Raw genomic sequence first — 18,528 nt, 5'->3', positions numbered from 1 at the left:
CAGGGTCGCAGGGATCTGCTGGTGCCTATCTCCAGCTCTCTATGGGTGTTAGGCAGGGGTACACCCTGGACAGGGCAACACAGAGACAGACACACAGACACACAGACAGACAACCACTCACACTCACTCCTACGTATAATTTAGAGACTCCAGCAACCTAACAGTCATGTTATTCAATTGTGGGAGGACTCCGGAGTATCTGGAGGAAACCCATGTATAGCACGGGGAGTTCATGCAAACTCCACACAGAAAGCGCTGGCACTGATTGGTGATATGATGGCACTGTTTCCAGTGTCTGACCCTCGTTTCACCTTCAGGTTTCATTCCTGTGTTAACCAATGAAAATACAATGACAATGAATGAAGCCCCGCCCACCTAATGATGATGTTATCGAGCCTAACGCTGTTCTATTTTGGTTTAAATCTGAATGAAGAAGAAATACTTTTTATAAATAAAAAGAATTTTCTCTATTTTAGCACTGACAAATTTCAAATCTAATCAAAGTATCTTAAATGTAAAATAATTAAATAAATTGAAAATAATAATTATTATTATCATTTGTTATTGTTTTTTTCCATATACATTTGTATTGCCTTGAAAAGGTTACACCCAGAGAAAGTATGTATCATAAGTATGGCATGGATGGATTATATTTATTATATTTATGGATTTTAATTATATATTATACAGCAGGGTTATATTTCCAACTGTGATTTCTCTGGGGTCTTTTTTTCCCCTTTTCAAAAACATGGTGTTCCATCATTATCACATTATCATGAACTCTATTGTCTCACCCCTATTATTTCTAAATGTTTGTTTTTTACACTGAACTAAACCAAAGTTTCACCATAAACTGGATTAAACACTGTAACAGGATGAATATGGTCCCTGTTTAAACACCTGTGCTACAGGAGACCATCATATCCAAATGAAATACTCTGATACTCTTTACACAAAAAGGCACTTTGACACTGAAGGGATTCTGTTTAATGCTCTCTCGCCTAATAAAGAAGAATCTGATATGACTTTTCCCGACGTGTCGACAGTTCAGGGCTCGACTTCCGACCATCTGTGGCCTCAGAGCTGCCACGACTGTCACCAAAGTCCTGCTTTTTTCAGAAAAAAGTAAACGCTGTGACCTTCAGTGACCAACAACGTAATAACGGTGTCTGAGCATGTTAGTGTTGAGGGACTTATGTAGATATTTGACATTATCACAGGTCGGAGACACGGTTCTTACTATTTCCTCTGAGATTCTGCAAAACTCCCAGAAAGACTGTATTAAATGAAATGATTCATATAGTGGCAGAGCAGGGAGCGCTGATGTGTGAAAGAATGAGGGATGATTAATGCTCTGAGGCGACACCTCCTGCTTCTTGTCACCAGATCTATTTTTTTTGGTCGTTTCTCCCTCTTGTTTTTAATCCTCATCTGATGTGACGTATGAAATTAAACGCTGTAGCGACCGACCCTGAAACATTTTACGTGATCGCCGCAGACCAACCCTGCTTTTATTTGCCTTTTTTTTTTGTTTTAGAAGAAGAAATGAAACTGGGATGCTATAAACGCTGTCACCTGAATAAATTAACAGCAGTGACCTGTGTTAACTGGTCTGCAGGCTGAATTTCCTCACACGCACCTCTTTCAAGCAACTTCAAAATCTCATTGAAGTCAAATGCATGTCTTTGCATAAAAAACAAGGTTATGAATAATACAGCCCAGTGAGATTTCCATTTTATCCCTGATTGACTCTGAATTGGAAAAGCCATCTTCTGGCCATTGGTGGGGAATGACATTGGAAGATGACAACAGTGTTGTGCCATTAACCCTGACCTGTCAGCAAATATAAAATCAAGGACGCACTTGTTTACTCACAAAAAGTTCTGGGCGATATGGACCAAAACTCAAATCTGTTTTTTTTTCAAAATGGTGATACACATTTCAATAATTTTATTTCAAATGAAGTCTGACCAGAAAGACAATTCAGGTTTAAATTTGCTGATACAAAATGCCACACTGGCACCTTTATTAACTAACAGCTGCACAATATGTGCCTCTTTTGGCTTTTTCTCCTATCAGGGACAGAAAAAATCAAATGTAAAGCAGTTCTACTCTGATTTCTTCTCACTGTCTTATCTCTGTGAGGCTGAGCGTGTCATTAAAAATCTTCATTTTTAGTTTATTGTTGTAAATTTATGATTAAATAAGGTCAGCGGCCGCTTTCTGCTTCATTTTTGCTCCAGTGCCATACATGAACTAGTGGGCACAGTGGTGCTTCACCATTTACATTATGCAGAAGAACAACCAAGTCACATGACAAGCACCAAAAAATAACTTGTATTTTTAAAAGAACATCAAATTCATTCATATATATTTTGTACAGTCACTGTTTTATGGCACTTAAAATATGTTTATATTATGTACATTATATTAGAATATTCCAAAATTTCCACTGTAAATTACATTAATTGAAGTAGATTAAGCCTCAGTGAATCAATGTTTGTGACACAGTCAGGGGTTGAGGACAGTCCACTGTTTCACAAATAAAAAATCGTATGAAAATATGTAGAGGGTACTTATGGTATGAACAGGGGGTACACAGTTGACAAAAATGCAAAGGGGATACACAAGACAAAAAAGATTGGAAACCACTGCACTATACACACACTCCACATTGATTTATATCAAGATTTTCTCATATGGAATGTCGCAAAACACAATGTTTCTAACAATATATGTTGGGTGTTTATCAAAGCCTATTTTGCACAAAAATACTATTTTGGAAAAATACTATTTAGCTCCTGCTCTCATAAGCGCCCGCCTCTATCACAAACTTCTCTCTACACTGCCTCTCTCCATCAAAGCAAACTGTCTCCACCTTCACTCACGAGTTTTGCAAAGAAAACATGACAGACATGTGTGTCCATTGAATGCAACAGAAAAGTGTCAATATTGTGCAGCTATAGCTGTTATAAAAGGTGCCTGTATGGCATTATACATCAGTGACTTTGACCCAGAATCATCTTTCTTTTAAGATTTTATTGAGAGAGAAAAACATTGAAATATGTCATATGAAATATGTTCTCATCTGTGCATCCATTTAAATAAAAAACAAAACAAAATGGATGTTGTGATGAGTGTTTTCAGCCTTCTTTTCAATAGTGCCAAGGTCCTACTGAATGAAAACGTAAGTGGCTTTAAATACATAGTTTCATAATAAACCTTGTGCATGCCGTCCCTTTTGTCTGTGAAAAGAGGCAGAAGAATGTCTAAGAACTCAGAACTTTAATGATCTTGAAGAAAACTTTACTTTCTTTGCACAAGTTTTCATCCTCATCACTTCAGCTACACAATGCATCATCGATTATTATTACCCAGTAGTAGTAGCACCTCTTTGCTACGGGATAAAACCTTCAACTGGCTGGTGTTATGTTCCTAACTTGTTGCTTTATTTTAAGATTCAGGTGTTGCGGTGTAGAGAGAGACAAAGAAACAGAAGTTCTGCTGGGACGTGAGATCATTAATGCATGCATGTGTCCTGGATTAGAAAGCATTGATCTGAGATGTAGATGCTTTCCCATTACTCTTCTCTTCACGTGAAACGGCCGTGGACGCTTAACCTTCAATTTCCAGTTTCGACACTAAACAGATGAATCAATCTTTCAACTGGTTTTATGAGCCGCGTTGTATCTGTTCACCTTTATTTTGCCTTCGGCAGCAGGCGGTTTGTTCTTCTTCATCCTTGTCACTGACATCCCAGCGCACCAACGCTACAGCAGACACCTGGTTTTTTGCACAATGATACAAAAAACAGGAACACACTGACTCTAAATAACACGGAATGCCAGGGAGGAGGCTTCAGACCACGGATCTGCGAGCTCTAAGGAAAATGTGTCAAACTCAAGGCCCGGGCACCAAATCCAGCCCTTTAGAGTATCTAATTCAGTTACAGGAGAAAGAAAAATGACAGAGAAAACATTAATTATTGTATAAATTGCCAAATAATCCAGCTGTAGATGTCTCAAATTCAACTACTTAATGACACTCTATATACAACACTATTAGGGCCTTGCATTTTGTCTGTCCATCTGATGCAGCAATGACTCAGGAGATCCCGCAAATCCATGTGATATAGCGAGTTGTAGTCAATACAAAAGAAAACCTTAAAGCCATACAAACAGTTTGAGAGAAGCAGAAGGAAATCTACTCGGTCCTGCCCTGGAGATCTTCAGCTTTTGTGAAGATTGTGATTTAACCATGAAATAATAATATTTATATGTGAAACACAACTCACTACCACCCCTGATGTGAAAGTATTACAGAAGGGAGTGTGGAAATGTTTGTGATGTTTGTGTGCTGACAAAGCGGCTCTGAAAATACATGGATGGATGGATGATGGATGGATGGATATTTGTGTGTGTGCTGCCTGATGGAGCGCTAGGTTGTGAGTGTGTGTATGTGAGTGTTCCCACAGTGTGTGTGTTGCTGCTGAGCTGTCACGACATGGATTTGCTCCGTTCCTCGGACAAAGTTCTTCTCTGCCTTTTTTTTTTTGCTGCTCCGCCATGATATAAGTTTGAGAAAAGTGAATTGGTAGACAACCGTGTGCAGCCACGGGGCTGGTCATAATCTAGCATTAGTTTGTATTGGGCTCCCGTAAAGGAGTACGTCTTGCCACCAGGTCGGAGGCAGGGATAGTTGCAAGTGCGGTTTTCTGGCCAGAGACAGCAGGGGGAGATGAGAGACCCCCCTATCACCCTATAAGCACTTGTATTACCCTCAGGGACTATGAGAAGGATTTATTAAGGTGAAAAAGTTACTGAGTTCTGCTTTAATGAGTGGTTGTATAAGATTGTGTTGTGAAGGAAATAGAAAGAGGTCAACCCATGTGAGGGCACTGGCTTGAAGGAAGGAAGGAAAAGAAGATCAAAGCAGCAAAGAGCCAACAGCAGGAACACCTGCGTACACAAGCAGTACCTGAGGTAGTGTTTATATTCTGTGGTGAAGCAGGCCCAGGTAATGAACAGTCAACCAAAGCCACCATGCCTCCTCTAAAATGAATTATTACAATCTGTGATGGAAGGTCCCCAAGTTAGAACCCCTTTTGACATAGTTATCTTATTAAAATAAAACTACCTCAATTGCTTCAGACAAATGTTGATAGAAGGAAACTAACTGGAGTGTTTTCTGTTGTTTTTTGTTTTGTTTTTAACCCACATTGACGTTTACAATGACTAGACTCTGATGTCCATCAGGATGACACGTAGAATGAAATAATTGCATTTGCGCTTCTCGTTTCCCCAACATTCGAACAACCAAATATTTCAAAGCAATGGATTATTATTATTTTTTTGCCAGGGGTCTCGGAGACAACCCTGTGCACGATCAAACTAAATGAACAGCCTTGTTATTGGTAACTATTCAAAGCCTTGCACTCATGCAGAAAGCTCTGACACATTCCAACGCCTCCCTCCTGGTGAGGAATAAAATGTCATCCCCGTATCACGGAGAGTCATATTGTCTTCTCTGCACACACAGCTGCACACACACACACACATACACACACATTCTTAGGCCTGTTTTCCCTACTCCATGAATATGGATATGTTCCAGTTTTCACTCTAATGGGGTGGATTTGTTTCCTGCTCTCCCCCTGAGGGAGGTTTAGCGATGCCTGTTTCATTTCCAGTTTTTCATGGGATTGTTTCTTTCCTGCTTCATTTCCTGTTGGTCTTCGTACTCGTCGGTCATGACCGTCACTAATCACACAACTGAAACATCTCTCTATAACGTTTTCCATTTCTGCTCCTCCCGTGGTAAATCATTCATGATTTATATCGTCATTGACTTGCCTTATGTAGTCTGACAATGGTATAGTAGTCTGTTGCAATGCATTGACTCGATACAGTGAACAATGCATTATGTAGTAAATGTATTACTCAAACTTTAACACAAGGGTTTAAATATAATTAAAACAATCAATTGTTTTAACATTTGTTTGCAACTTCTTGTTTTAAATAGTAAAACTCACGGGTGTGTTAATAATATCTGTAATTTTTGTATTTTCTTCTCGATTTGATCATTTATTTTATTCTGTACATCGATACACCTTAACGAGCTAAGGCTAGAAAACATTTTATGTAAGGAATGAAACAAATAAATGCAGAGGTTGGACGCAATGAAATAAAACATGTACAGTAAGTAGTGATATGCACCTATTTAAGTTGGTTGCAACTAGGGCTAGACGAAAGACTAAAACTCATATCTCTCTCTTTTCTCAAAACGGCGATATACGATATTCAACTTTATTTATATAGCGCAAATTACAATAATAGCCATCTTGAAGCACTTATCAAAATATTCAATTCTTAAGAAAACACAACAAATTCACACAAACATGCATATATACAGTATTCTGTATATACTGTATGTATACACTGGCTCAGTGAAGGTGGTGTTCACTATGTGGAGGAGGGTCATGGTGTCACTGACGCTGTAGAAGCTCAGACTACCAGCTGTGTGGTCCAGATACACTCTGATCGTGGAGGACTGAGGACCTGAGACTGCAGTGCAGATGTTGTTGTGATGAAATGCGTAACTGTCATCATCGCAGTTTAACATCCATGATTTGTCATTAAATGCAAATCCGTTCCCTCTGCTGATACTGTTGTATGCGACTGAAACTGATGGGCAGGTCGTTTTCCAAGAGAACTGATTGGTCAGGAGGCGGGACTTTAGTACTTGCTCAGATCTTATCTACTTCATAACTTGGTCCAGACCAGGTTATGTGTTCAGCCTAAGTTACCATGGTGATTTAGCCCAGTAAAACGTTAGCTAGCGTCGTAGTACAGGACACACCGATTAAATCACGAAATTTAGCGCAATAAGAGGAAATCCAGCTTCTTAGTACAGACTCCTAGTGTCAAGGAACTGCAAATTTATTTAACAACAGGAAGAGCAAGATTACAAATAATATATAAAAACTAAACAAAATCAACAAAACAAGTGAACAAAAGTAGCAGGAGTTTAGTGAAAAGTATAGCTGATCCTTAAGCTACAACAATAATATTTGTATTCATTTAAAGCAGGAATGTCTGAGCATCACTCCAAAGGCTTTTTCTGATCTGTGTGATTTTTCCACATGGTTGTCCCTCTGTGCTCTCTCCTGCAGAACGCCTGATAATCCAGCCAAAGGCCAGTAAATGTCAAATGTGGGCACTGGACTCTCCTCCAACACAAAAAATTCAAAGAAATAAATGAAAGAGAAGAAGAAAACTCCTTTTTATCTTACAGGGCATTGCATTTACAAATACTGCAGCCACACAAATAACTACTACAGCAGTGGTTTTAACACATTTGACTACAGGTCCCAACATTGACTCAAAAACAAAAACCATGACCAAAATCTGTAAATTCTTTCAATTTCAACAAACACTTTTTAAAATATGAAAATAAGGTGCCACAAGTTACTGTAGATAAACAAGTCATATATATATATATATACCACTGCTAATCACATCTTCAGCTGTGAAATTAAGTTTACCTGAAATTACTGTGAATAATCACAACAAATAACTTAAAAATAATAATTCAGAATCATGGAACATATCCATTATCTGTCCTTGCAACATTGCCTGCGACCATCTGAGAACAGGAGCACCACCAACTCTTTGGTAACAACCCCCCAGTTGAGATACTCTAGTTCACAGTACTAGAGAATTACTATATCCCGTCACTGTCCTCCATCAGGATTTATAAAGCATATCATCAGAGATAAATACAATTTACATGAAAGAAGATGTGGATAAAAGCACTAGGATAATCCACAAAGCCAAAGATCAAAGAAGCTAAATCAGAACACTGTCTGAATCAGCTGTAATGGCTGTTTCCCATCACTTCTATTTCAAAGGGTAAAATTGTTCAGAAAAGGACTTTCAAGGTGTTTCACAATAAATGTGCATGTCTTTTGTTCATTGGAAGTACATTGATCAATAAGTCATTTGCTCAAAAAATGCTGCTCGAAGGTGTTTTTTGTCCCGTAAACAGATGCATAGAAGTGTTTTTACTACATTCTTACCGTGATTTCTTGATCTTGCAGAACATTTCAACTGGACCTTTTGTGTCAGTCCCAAAATAAACATCTGCCTTTGTCTTACTGCAACTTTAAAGCTAATATCTTGAGAAATCTGTTTATGTATCATTCTTTTGAAATGCAAAAAAATTCCTGACTAGTCTTTTACTATGGTCTACTGCCGGTAGTCATTCATATACGTCAATGTATATAAGTCCCGCCTTCCTCCTATAGACCCCTATACAAATAGAAAATTGCGCCGCGATCACCCAGCCTATAGACTTCGACTTCCTGTAGCGGATACTGTGAATGCGCGTGCGTAAACTGTGCTCGGAAACAAAGCTGCGCATCACGACAGCAAACAGGTATTACTCTGAGCAGTATAGCAGCATGGAGGAGCGCTCCGAAACTCCAAAGTTTCTACTAAAAACTAAAGAAAAGTCCGGGTACAAAACTTGTGGATAAACTACCATAAGTGTTTTATTAGTGAAAAACAATACTACAAGTGTGTTGGTGTGGTAAACATTGTTATGTTCCGCGATGGAAAATATATGAAATTCCAATTGTGGGAGATTTCGTCTCTTCCTTTTTAAATTTATACACAGGTGATTTCACTTTTTGTAGATTCACAATGTCCGTTGATAATTTTAAAACAGAAAACTATAATTTACTCAGTAACGGTTGGGTGTACAAATAAAAATAATAATAATAATGTACTGATTTACCAGTAAAATTAATGTGAGTACTTTCACCTCTGGTTGTACATGAGATGTTTATGACATGTTTACTGCATGCAAGGGAACCGTGGCAAGATTTATTACCAAAAAAATGTGGGTGGTTAAAGTAACTAGTAACTTTTACTTTGAGTACTATTTCATGTATGACTTACTTGTACTTGAATAGAACTTCAGTCAAGTAACAGTATTTCTACTTGATATATAAGATATACCGGTACCCTTTACACCTCTGGGCCGAAGTAACATTTGACGATTGACTATTTGTTTCAAATAAAAAAATACACCCTCTGAACACGCCCCAATATGCTACAAAGCACCGGCGTTTACATTAACTATACCCTGGGAATATTTCTGTCCACCATATCTCTAGGAAATGAATGCCAGCCGTTTTATAATGAAAGACATTTCTCCTCCGGCTCCCTTCACATGAGATCCAAAAAAATTTAAAAGTCGCCGTCTGGAAGCAAAAGCAGTGAAACCCCATCTATCCAGGGTTAATTGACTCTTTGAAGCAGTTTCCTGTACTCGCATTTCTCTCTTGCCGGAGATATATCAATATCGCTTCATTATCCCAGCAAATAAATCAGTCATTTCAAGCATAGCACAACACAATTATTTTTGAACCCTCAATACAGGTTAAAACTCTGTCTAGACCACTGTGGGTGTTCTCATCTGCTGCTCCAGATAAAGGATTTCATTTCATTTTGTGCAGAAACTCGAGCCGTTCCTCCCTGTGCAGGTGCACAAAAATTCAAAGGCGAGAGCAAGTTGTTGAAGACAAAAAGCTCCCGGGGAATAATACAGGTCCACCTTTGCTAACAGTCCTCATCAAATACGCCCCCGGAATGTGAGAGAAGTAGGGACACTGCAGTTAACACAAACTTTCACAGGCCTGAGAACTCACCAACGCCCATCAATATTTTAGCCAAGTTGAAAGTACACCCAGTTTCACAGGATTTAACACAAATATCAGATGAAGCAATGAAGAGAAAATGCTTAAAAAAATAAAGTCTGCACTCGTCAAGCGAAACAATGGAAAGAAATGCCATATTTATTAAAAACAAGACCTGATAGGAGCATGTATAAAGAAAAACAAACAATAGGGCCAAGGATTGACCCCTGAAATACCCCACAGGTGAGGGGAGCAGATAGGGAGGAAATGTTCCCCAACGTCATGGGAAAAAAAGCCAACTTAAACATGTGGAAGTGGTGGCTACATGCTAAGCTAACCCAAACATGTGAAACTGGTGGCTACATGCTATGCTAACCCACACATTTGAAACTGGTGGCTATATGCTAAGCTAACCCACATATGTGGAAGTGGTGGCTACATGCTAAGCTAACCCAAACATGTGAAACTGGTGGCTACATGCTAAGCTAACCCACACATGTGAAACTGGTGGCTACATGCGAAGCTAACCCACACATTTGAAACTGGTGGCTATATGCTAAGCTAACCCACACATGTGGAAGTGGTGGCTACATGCTAAGCTAACCCAAACATGTGAAACTGGTGGCTACATGCTAAGCTAACCCACACATGTGAAACTGGTGGCTACATGCTAAGCTAACCCAAATATGTGAAACTGGTGGCTACATACTAAGCTAACCCAAACATGTGAAACTGGTGGCTACATGCTAAGCTAACCCACACATGTGAAACTGGTGGCTATATGCTAAGCTAACCCAAACATGTGAAACTGGTGGCTACATGCTAAGCTAACCCAAACATGTGAAACTGCTAACAGGGCTGGACCGGCCATAGTGGCCCAGCACCATAAAATATGCAAAAGCACACAACATACGAGAAGATATATCACGCAGTGTAACAAACATGATTAAAAATAAATTCTAGGAAAAAAAGTCTTTGGGGTCGCCAGAAATGTTTTATATAAAAATCTATCCAGGGTTAATTGACTCTTTGAAGCAGTTTATTGTACCCGCATTTCTCTCTTGCCGGAGATATATCAATATCGCTTCATTATCCCAGCAAATAAAACAGTTGTTTCAAGCATAGCACAACACAATTATTTTTGAACCCTCGCTGCAGGTTAAAACTGGGCACTGTAGGTGTTCTCGTCTGCTGCTCCAGATAAAAGATTTAATTTCATTTTGTGCTGAAACTCGAGCCGTTCCTCCCAGTCCAGGTCCACAAAATTCAAAGGCGAGAGTAAGTTGTTGAAGACAAAAAGCTCCAGGGAGTATTACAGCTCCGCCTTCACCAACCGTCCTCATCAAATACGCCCCCGGAATGTGAGAGAAGTAGGGACACTGCAGTTAACACAAACTTTCAGAGGTCTGAGTACCAACTCACCGAAGCCTATCAATATTTTGGCCACAGGGAACATTTCAGAACGACCAGGAAATGGTCCATATGTAGCAGTTCCCATTTGGGTGTACTTCCAGCGTAATGCCTATTTTAATTGAAGTAGCAGGTGGAACAGATTGGTCTCCGGGGTTGATGTTGGTGATGATCATTTTTGGCTAAGAAGCAGAACCGCAGTACAATTAGGACAAAACATCACTTTCAGAGCCGTTCCTTATTCATGGCTTGTTAATATCCATCAGCTGCACTTTTAGGAACATCTATCCATCTTTATGTGCTTTAGTGGGACTGTGTGTGTGTGTGTGTGTGTGTGTGTGTGTGTGTGTGTGTGTGTGTGTGTGTGTGTGTGTGTGTGTGTGTGTGTGTGTGTGTGTGTGTGTGTGTGTGTGTGTGTATGTATGCCAAGTTGTTAACGTTAAGGTTCCGAGCACAGGCGGTGTGTTTCCATTTCTACGGCCCATTGTCCTTCATCGGGCACAATGGGATGTTATCAGCCTCAGCCAGGCTAAGCCTCCTACAATGCTTCATTACCTGTGTGTGTGTGTGTGTGTGTGAAAGAGAGTGTGTGTGCGAAGAGTGTACAGAGGGAATTTTCATCCTGCAAACAATGCTTCATTACGCGTCTCTCCAAGGGCTTCCTTAACATTTCTTTCTATCTCATTACCCAGTGAGAGTCACATTATCTGTTCTACTCACAGTTTCTGAGTAGATCTTTGACTTCTACTGGTGATATGTCATTCCTTTGATGTCTATGTGTAACATAGTTATTAATTAATTCAGGTTTTATTGCATGGTTGCAAAAATCCTGCATATATTCAGCATTAGGTGACAAAGAGAAAGAAGGGTTATATTTAAAAAAAAATGTTTGTTGTTTTCAAACATTATAAATAGATGAGAATAAAAATAACATTAAGCTGAACATAATATAGTATAATGTTATGTGGATGTGTTCTTGCAATTATCATCAACATGATTTTGGTGTCATTTGCCCTTTGAATAGCTTCATATTTCTAATGTGAATAAAAAAAATAAAAAAAAACAGAAGCCTTGGTTTTTTTTTGGTCAGAGGCAGAATGTTCCAAGTGTTCCACATGAACAGGGGAATAAAATAAGAGGTTAAGGAGGACCGTACCATTCTATTTATTCATGTAAAACGGAAGAAATTGCTGCTTTGCATGATTTTATTTGAAAAGTCACTAAGCACTCGTAAGTGTAACAATGTAGAGAAATGCCATATTTAAAAAAACAAAACAAGACTTAACGGGAGCATGTACTGTATAAAGACAAAACAATAGGGCCAAGGATTGACCCCTGAAGCACCCCACAGGTGAGGGGAGCTGGTGGCTACGTGCTAAGCTAACTCAAACATGTGGAACCGGTGGCTACATGCTAAACTAACCCAAACACGTGGAACTGGTGGCTACATGCTAAACTAGCCAAACACGTGGAACTGGTGGCTACATGCTAAGCTAACCCAAACATGTGAAACTGGTGGCTACATGCTAAGCTAACCCAAACATGTGAAACTGGTGGCTACGTGCTAAGCTAACCCAAACATGTGAAACTGGTGGCTACGTGCTAAGCTAACCTAAACATGTGGAACTGGTGGCTACGTGCTAAGCTAACCCAAACACGTGGAACTGGTGGCTACATGCTAAGCTAACCCAAACATGTGAAACTGGTGGCTACATGCTAAGCTAACCAAACATGTGAAACTGGTGGCTACGTGCTAAGCTAACCCAAACATGTGGAACTGGTGGCTACGTGCTAAGCTAACCCAAACACGTGGAACTGGTGGCTACGAGAAGATATATCACGCAGTATAACAAACATGATTAAAAATCAATCTAGAAAAAAAAAAAAGTATTTGGAGTTGCTAGAAATGTTTTTTTATTTCCCACTTTTGTTCGCTATGCAATATTCTAGCCATCCTGATGAGGTCTCTACATTACAGTCAGTTCCTCACACATGTGTGTATATATATATATACAGTTGTTTTCAAAGTAAGAAGTTTTAAGGCTACTTTTCCTTCTATGTAATTTGGATCAACAATTTTAGCTGAAGTTGATGACAATGAGCAGAAATTTGCACATCAGAGCAAAGAGGTGACTTTTTGTTTCTTAACCACAGCCTTTAAAGGAATTACGTAATATATTGACGTACCAACAAAAGGCAGGACAAGGGGTTGTTTTTTAATATTCAGCTGCTCCAGCTTTATTTCACTGGTTTTTATCAAAGAATATTGAATATTTTTTATTTCACTCTGTATGAAACAATATATCTGGATTTCATGTTAACTGGTGCAGCAATGCCGGGCTACGATAACGTGTCGCAATACATCACTGAAAAAAAATCAGGTTTTCTTCTAAACAAAAAATGCTCACAAACACAAACATGTAAACCTACTTTTTTTCTGCTGAGAACAAATGTATTTTGGTATGAAACACTGTTATTGACTGATTGTTGTCCAATTTTTAACATTTTAGTCAAAGTTTTTTAATTTGACACATTTTGACAAACCTGGCCATTACAATCAAGTTTTGCTGTTTTTTGAGAATGGTGGTTTGTGATGTTTTGGTGGCTTCTTACATCACAAACCAGCTCTGTTAGCCCCGCCCCTCCTATTAGAAACTCAGCAATCTGTGGTGAGTAGGTTGGATTTATTTTTATTATTATTTTGTTTCCTCACAGAAGTTAAAAACTTATTTTATTTTCTGAAGAAGAAAAAAAAAATGGAATATGGAATAAAAAAATTGGATTTTATAGGGCCCTAAATCTGATTGGTCAGCTATGATGTGATGCATTTGATTGTTGTCTGGTCACATCATTTTTTGTAGTTTCACAATGTCTGTTGATCATTAAAAAAAAAAAAGAAGTAATTTACTCAGTAATGATTGGGTTTAGAAATGTAACAAATTACTTTACTTCTTTTAAAACATACTTAAGTAAAATTACTGATTTAGAAATATATTAAAAAAAAAAGCCCATAAAAGCAACTAAATTACAGTAATGTGAGTACTTGTAATCTGTTTCATTCACCTCTGGTCCTGTTGTCTCTCTACAGTCATAAACACAAACATTAGTCACCAACACGTCTGCTGACACCTCCTGATCTACAAGGTCTTTTCAACAATCTATTTATGTCTTTCTCCCCCAGATGGGCCTCGACACTTCAAGTGCTACTTCTGGGCCGTGTGCCCTCTCCTGTTTCAACATGTTTGACTAATTGATGAATGTTATCGCTTGATAAATTGTGACAGAAAATTAATGCCGCGTGGCTGAAGGTCGTGACGATTGATGGCGTAATTGGTTATTACGCAGCTCTTAAGTCGGTGGCAGGTGTCGCATCCTTAAACCACATTATCCAACCCAATTGTCCAACACTTACTGGAAATTTATGGTAATTATGGTCAGCCAAATTACCCCGATGATAACTTTGTTACCAGTAAACTTATTGTGTCAAAGTGAGTTTCTCCTTGATATACTTTATCAAAAGGTGAAAAACTTCACACTTCACGTGTTTATGCATGTTGTACCAGTGTTCTATTTAACAGAAAATTGACTGTTTTTTTAGTTGTAGTCTTTTGACTAAATACTAACTTAGTTTTAGTCAAAAATTGGTCATCAGGATTATTTCATTTATATTCTAGTCCAGTGGTTCTCAAACCTCTTTCTCTTACTGTTGAATCCAAGTACCTCCTTTGTCCGACTCAGAGCCGGCTCGCCTATTAGGCAGTATAGGCAAATGCTAATGTTGCCGTAGCCTAAGAGGGGGGGTGCCAGAAAATTTGGACCTCCGCCGAGTAACTGGACTATTTTCCACCCCTGCCATCAAAAAACATGACCAACATGGATCTGTTGACTTTCCTGCACAAGAGGAAACTGACAGAAATGGATCCCAACATGTGGGTTGCTCTCAGAATATTTGCAACTCTCCCCGTCACAGTGGCTGCTGCTGAAAGAAGCTTTTCTAAGCTTAGGCTCAATAAAACTTAACCTGAATTCTACCATGATGTAAACTTGTCTCTGTGGACTTTCAATATAAGCATTAATCGAGAGGTCTCCAGTGAGTTGTCATATGATGTCAGTGACGTGCAGTCAGTGTAGGCAAAGTAGGCAGTGCCGACCCAAGGGTGAATTGATATTTTGATTATTTGTTTTAATTATAATATAATTTTAAATTATTTATTTTTCAATTTCAGATAACCTACAATATCAATAAGTTTGAAAGTGTCAGCATTTTGTGCTTTTCATAGCCCAAATTGCTACACATCGCTATTTCCTAACCGCTGTAAGGCAGGAGGAGGCCACACCCCTTCTCAAAGGCACGTTGCTGCTCTGCCTCTGTTCCCATAGTGTGTTTTTATGTCTTTGCACATGCGCAGTCAGTTCCCCAACATGACAACCATTTACGTCCAAAGGCAGTGTAGAGAGCTGCCTGTAACTGCGTTATGCTAAATACTATACGTAAGTTCACAGTGCATTAGTTAATTGATATCACGTGACCGTTGCTGCTACGTTCTCTTGCTAGTGGGCATGATAACACTACAGTCAGTATGACAGCGCTAGAGACGATAAAGAAACTTTTTTCTTTGAGGAAAAAACACCAGCTTTTAAAATATGGGAGACCAACACCTGAGCTACCAGACCTTCAGCAAAGGAAAGGTCAGACAATTGTTTGTATTTTACACAGTGAATGGTACAAAAGGAAGGATTGGCTTTGTGGATGTGCCTCACTGAGGCTGTTCCGAGTTGTTGTTGTTGTCATTTTCTCCGTGTTTCTGTGTTTCCAACACAAACAACAGATGTGTACATAGTGGCATAGTTTATCACACTAGTGGATGCAGTCATAAAAAGCACCACTAGATGTCTCACCTGCAAAATCAGCCTCTTGTATCCCTTTTTTCCATTTAGGGTGATGATTTTAAGTTGGTGAATTGGTTTGGTTTTTTTTTTACTGGTAAATAACTTGAAAATAGTCTAAAGGATCTGAATGAAAAAATTGTGATAAAATCGTGATCGTGATTTTACAAAGAAAAAATTGTGATATGATTTTTTTCCCATATCCACCACCCCATCGAGATTTCTATTGTATGTCGCCATTTTGAAAAAAAAAATATTGAGATATGAGTTTTGGTCCATATCGCCCAGCCCTAACCCAGACCGTCCCCTAAACAAACCACACAACAGAACTCACTCACACGTGCTGTCCCTTATAGGAGAAAAAGATAAAAGTGGCACATATTGTGCAGCTGTTAATAAATGTGCCTCTGTGGCATTTTGTATCAGCAAATTCACCTCAGAATTGTCTTTCTGGTTGAACAATTTGAAATAAATGATCAAGATTTATATCGTATATCGCCATTTTGAGAAAAAAAAGATCAATGAGTTTTTGCCCGTATCGCCCAGCCCTAGGTAACACCTTGCTCTCTATTATCGTATTTCTTCAACCACTGCACAATGGTGCACTCTGTAAACCCAAAGCATTTGATGCCGTCTGCCATGCTAACTGACCTTTGGCATTACTGGAAAGCAATATTTACTTGTAAGCATTTCTTCGTACTTAGTTTCCAGATGTCACCCTTGCTTTATAATGGCAGAAGTCTGTTTGTATTTGTAATCGTTAAACATTGATTCCTTCAACACTTCTAATGATTTTATTCAAAAGAGCATCGACACTGGAAAAACATCCAGAAAGTGTGAGAAGGTCATACACATAGTTTAGATCCATGCACGTAAACGTCCACACAATGTGACCCGGGGTTAAATAAGCAGTTATCTGCTCTGACTGTGGGTCAGCAGTGACTGTGTGACTCGCCACTGTTTCAGTCGCACGTCGTCATTATGCAGGCATCGATTATTCAGGATGTCGATAAAGTATTTAGGTGGGTTAATCCTCGTTGATGTTGTACTGTGAGACACATGCACCTAGTTTATGTATTCATTCTCAGCCTGATGTACTTTTGCATTTTCAATCAGTTGCTGCGGGTTTTAAAGAGAAGTCGATAGAAACAAGGTGGCTCTAATCAATGACACTCGTGCTGCCAGGAGCAAAAGACCGTTAATTGTGTTAGTTTCAGGTTTTGTCCAACCAATCCTTCTCTCAGTCGTTTAGAATAAGTTTGGCAACACTTAACTTGAAGTTTTATACATAAAGGCTGACATTACACTGTCATTATAATGACATGACGCCTGTCATTAACATTAATAATAGGGTGGTTCAAAATATAATGGTAGATGTAAAAGGTTGCCACATTTTTGCCAGAAAGCATTTTATCTTGTTCCTATTGACATTTTGAACATCTGTGCCAAACATTGAGCCAGTATAACATCAGTAGTTTTTTTTCCACTTTTTCACTATTTTTATTGCTCAACCAAAGAATGCGTATAACTTTCACAGTTATCAGAAACTTTAACGATATAAAGGTAAGTTAATAGTACCTCCCTGTATTTATACTAAATGAGTAAGAACATTAGACCAGTTCAAACACCATTCCTGAGAAGTGTGAGAGCCCTAAATGTGCAGCAATCGACTCCGTTTTTGGTGCAGATGATAATAGCAATTGGAACAAGGCAAAAAGTGATCTGTTTGGTAAAAAAATATTTTGTGAACCACCCTAATGAATATGGTGACATGAAGGATGTCATTAATTGTCGTTTGTTACCCTAATCCAGTGCTAAATAGTATATTTTTTTCTATAAAACTGTTATAAGTACACCTCTGTATTACATTGTATCCGTATTAACAGTAAGTATTAACAGTAAATAAATATTTTTTTTTACATTACATTTTTTTTTACATTTTCAGAATCAATTATTCTGTAATGTGTTATTTTTTGAATTTGAAATATTTCATTAATCCCTGAAGGGAAATTTGGGTTTTTACACACATGCACAAACAGGACCTGTGCACATGCATTAATAGGGAGAGTGAGGCACCACAGCAGTGTTGGGGTTCGGTGCCTTGCTCAAACTTAAGTGAAGCTGCCACGCAAAACTCTGTGAAAATGGTCTCAATTGCTTGTGCTGCATTAGTGCTTGTTTGTGCTGAAAAAATTATAGGGACTTGAACCGGCAACCCTCCGGTTCCCAAAGGTTTATGAATCATTTTGTGCATCTTTGGAATTTTTTGTGTACTACGTATACATTTTGCTGTTGATTTGTGTGTTTTGGGAGTTATTTTGTGTATTATGTTGGGCTTCATATTCCCTCTAACTTCTTGAAATACAATTTTTGGGGATTTGTTTTGGGGGCCACATGTGGCCAGTTGCTTATGTCTGCCCTAACCCCTAAACCTAACCACACTAGATTGCTTTATCTAACCCAAAAAATGCCAAAATAGCTTATTCACGCTGAAGGCAAATAATGACAGCATAATGTCAGCCTTATGTATA

Source organism: Gouania willdenowi, chromosome 3, assembly GCF_900634775.1.
Source record: "Gouania willdenowi chromosome 3, fGouWil2.1, whole genome shotgun sequence".
NCBI lineage: Eukaryota > Metazoa > Chordata > Actinopteri > Blenniiformes > Gobiesocidae > Gouania > Gouania willdenowi.
Note: the sequence above shows the minus strand (reverse complement) of the source record.